Consider the following 4,511-nt stretch of genomic DNA (forward strand, 5'->3'; position numbering starts at 1 on the left):
TTAAATAAGATATTAAACTTTAAATTAAAAAAAAAGAATTTCGATAGGAGGAAAATATATTTATATTTTTTGCAACTCGTATTTAAAATGTATATCTTTAAGTACATTATGATAAGATAATACAAACCTAGTTTATTGTATAATGCATTGAGTAAGACATGAGGAAGGTTGACACAAAACTTACAAGACCTATTGTATTATTTTTTATGAACATTGCAATATCGCACGTTGTTTTTTGTTTTTAACGTAATTACTCGAGAAAAACATTAAATTTTATTATAAAAAAAACAAGTAATGTAAAAAGAAAAAATGAAGTTTTAACTTAATGATAACATTATGCCACTCCCACCTTATTAATTTATGTTAACAGTAGGCTATTGCTAATGAAATTTTTTTTCTTTTTTTTTAAAGAGGTACTTACGGAAATTTTATGTAGAAACGTCAATAACGTATGTTTTCTATTTTATTACCCGTATTATAAAACCTACATTTTTATTTAAAAAAAAAAAACTATAAAAATATTACACTTAAATTACTTAATTATATTAAAAACCAAACGGAAGGCACTAAAAACAATTATTTCCCGTACTGTGAATCTAAGAAACACTTCCGCGCATCTTGATGATAATTGTTGCGCATATTGTCTCACTATCACAGCCTTTTACATTTGTAATTTTAATAGGCGGCTGTGAAATTTTTTTGTTAAAAAAAAAAAGGAAATCTGGCAACATTGCTACCTACTGGCGGTTAAACGTATAAAATTTGTGTGAATTTATTTAAGTTAATTGTAATTATTTAATTGGTTTTTTTTTTTTACTTTTTACTTTTTACGATGTAATTGTAAAAACTAATCGTTTGAAAATGGATGAAACAATGAAACATACGATGTAAGGTAAAGTACAAATAATATTCTTTATTACAAAATAATTTTGTCATGGATGTTATCCACCAAACCTTTTTACATTATAATTTTCATCATATATTTTTAAACAAAAATAACAGAAAAAAAACACAAATTAAGAAAAAAAAGATAGAAAAAAGTACATTTGATTAAATTATAAAGGTTGATGGGAAAGTATTAAATTGTATTTCTCTGGAATTCTTTTTTTGAAAAATATTTTTAATTAAGATACTTGAAATTTTATTATATTCTTTCGCTTTGGCCATTAAGCTGAGTTTATATCTTTGTCTATTTTTTTATTTTTTTATTTTTTTTTTTCATATACTAGCATACATTAACTGTAACTAAGAACTTTCACAGTGGATTTACATTAAAAGTCATTTTTTTTCAACGTATTGAATTTTTTATTGCGGGTTTTATATATATATATATATATATATATATATATATATACATACATTTTTTCCTTCAAAAAAGAAAAAAAAACTCTATTAAACCTTTAAAATTTTAAATAAACCGTTAAAAATGTTTTTTTTTTTTGTCCAAGGTGGTTTGGTATTTTTCCATTTTTTTATTTCTCAAATATAATTCAATTACATTCATTAGTTACACATTTTAATAATTTGATTATTATTATTTTGAATCTGTGTGTACTTTTTTTTTTCATTCACATTTATTCTCATTAATTTATTTATTTATTTAGTTAATTATTATGTGATTCAATTAGTTGATTTGTAAATTTAAAAAAAAAAAAAATCATCAATTTGTTTAACACACAATAAATATAAAAATAAAATCAAATGATGATAATAAACATAATCATTTTTTTTAACATAATGCAAATTATTTTTACTTTTGAAAATAAAATAAAAAATTATATTATTTATAATATATATATATATATATTTTATGAAAATTACATTTTATAAAAGCAAAATATTATAATATGCAAATAAGGTGGAGTAAATGATTTCAATTTAAATTTAAATTTTAAAAAATATTTATAAATAAAATTAGATTGTATTATAAACTTTTTTTTTTTTATAAAAAAACTTTTTTTTTTTTTTTTTTTTTTTTTAAAATTTAGAATTTTAAAAAAGTTTTTTTTCTTTCTTTCTTTCTTTCTTTTGGTTGTTTAGGACCCCAGATTTTTTTTTAAACTAAAGTTATACATTTCCTGTTTCATTTGTTTAACTTTGAATTTAATTGGTTTTAAAGGCAAACCGCTTGAGGGTAAGAAAGTTTAAATTTATTTCCATTATGTTCTTTTTTTTTTTTTTTTCTTTTTTATGATGAATGAATTTTTATATGAATGATTTGACTCCTCAACAAATTAATTTTTTCTCTTATAAATTGATTTGATTTGAGCATAAGAGGATAGAATAAATGATTAATATGTTTGCAAATAAAAAAAAAATCTTTTAATTATTATAAATAAATTATCAATTGAATGGTTAAAAAGAAAAAAAAATTATGTTGATTAATTGGTAATGAAAACAAAAGAATTTTTTTTTTTGAAAATTTTTTAATTACGTTAATGATGATGATTATTATTATTATTCCCATGGAACTAATTATAAGATTTTAAAATTTTTATAAAAGAATTTTTTATAAGAAATCGGTTTTTTTTTTATTATTATTAATATCATCAAAATTTTATAAATAATGAAAAGCATTTTGAAAAAAAAAAAAAAACAATTGGCATCTTAATTAAACGAAAAACGAGAAAAAAAAGACAATAACATTAATATTATTTATTGTTTTATTATTAAGATACCGAAAAAATAAATTAATAAGTTATTAATAATAATAATAAAAACTTGAAATTTAAATTTAATTCGATTCGACGATTCTTAAACGTATTGTTTTATTTTTTTTGTACTTAATATTTTTGAAATAATAAATAAAAAAAATTATTAAACTCAAAATTATTTAATCGTTAATTAATAATAATAATTAATTTCATATAATTTTTATGCACGACATGTTTTTTTGGTGTTTTAATATTCGAAGCATTTTCGATTACAATTTAAGGTTATTTGAATGTTTTATTTCGCAGGATTGATGATAATACAAATCTCGGTGATTTTTTTTTTTAAATATTACATTTTATCGTTATATACCTTCTTCTTTTACCTTTTTTAAAAATCCCATTTAATATTATTATTATTATTATTATTATTATTATTATTATTAAAACTTTTTTCTGTCTTCTTAAAAAAAAATTTACTTAAAAACTTAAATCACTTATTCATTTTTATTACTTTAAATTGTATATTTTTTAAAAAAAAAGGTATTAATTTTTTTTCCCATCCCCTTCTCCCCCTTCCTCTCTTAAAAATATAGCAGTTTTAAATTTAAATTTAAATTTTATAAAACACGACTACGGGGGGAGGGTGGAGAAAAAAATTCTTATTTAATATGTAAAAAAAAAAATGTGTCTTTTGCCGCGTTAATGACTTTTATGTTATTATTATAAAGTTGTGAATTTTTTACATTTATTTAAATTTGAATTATAATTTAATAATAATAATAATAATAATACAGTTGTACAAGACCGGGCATTGCGGACGTCATGATGATATGTGCCGAATTTGTCAATCGCAATCGGAAACAATCGACAATTTAATTTCCGGTTGTCCAATATTGGCAAAACATTAATATCTTGAGAGGCACAATAAAATTAGTAAATATCTTCATTGGAAATATGTTGTGAATATGGAATGAATGAACTTGCTAAGGAATGGTGCAGGTTCATGCACGGTTTTGTGTGATTGACAAATTCACACAGACAGGACTGTTTCAGCCGGAAAACCGGATATCATCTTGAGAGGCATAATTTTGACAAATAATTTAAATTAATTGAAGTATCCGTACCGGCGGTAAAAAAATCAGACAGCCAAAGAAACGGTCAAAAGGTTAAAATAGCCAAGATGTGAGGAAAGTAAAAACAGAAACTATTCCGATCATCGTGGGAGCAGCACTGGGAGCCATGCCACATTTAATAAAAGGAAATTTAAAGAAGATTTTGAAGAACCTAAAAGAAGAAACCATCCAGGAAATCGCACTATGTGGGACGGCCCACATTCTTCGGAAAATATTATAAATAGCACCACCGAAATTCGAGCATTTATCCCTAAGGAATCGTCGGGTAGAAACCTGGAATAAATGCTTAAAACTTCGACAAGTACAAAAAATTTCGCCGTGTTTAAAAATAATAATAATAATAATAATTACAACAAACAAACCGTTAAAACAAATAAAATGTATAAACGTTCGTGATTTTATTTTAAAAAAAACTCTTTTATAATAATAATAATGATAAAATACTAATAAATTTTTATCGAGCCTAACAGAAAAATTATTTATTAATTTTAAAATAATATAACAACTATCAAAATAATTCGATAAATTCAATAAAATTATTAATTAATAGATCAACAGCAACCATAAAATAAATGTGATGAAAATTTATTAATTTAGGATATAATTTAATTAAATAAAAAAATTTAAATAATAAAATTAAAATTTATTTATTTATTAAATGAATTTTTTTTTTTTTTTTACAACAAATCAATTTTTTTTTTTATTGTTTAATAAATAAAAATTA

This window comes from Pediculus humanus, genomic scaffold (genome assembly GCF_000006295.1).
Source record: "Pediculus humanus corporis 1103172107823 genomic scaffold, whole genome shotgun sequence".
NCBI classification, from domain to species: Eukaryota; Metazoa; Arthropoda; class Insecta; order Psocodea; family Pediculidae; genus Pediculus; species Pediculus humanus.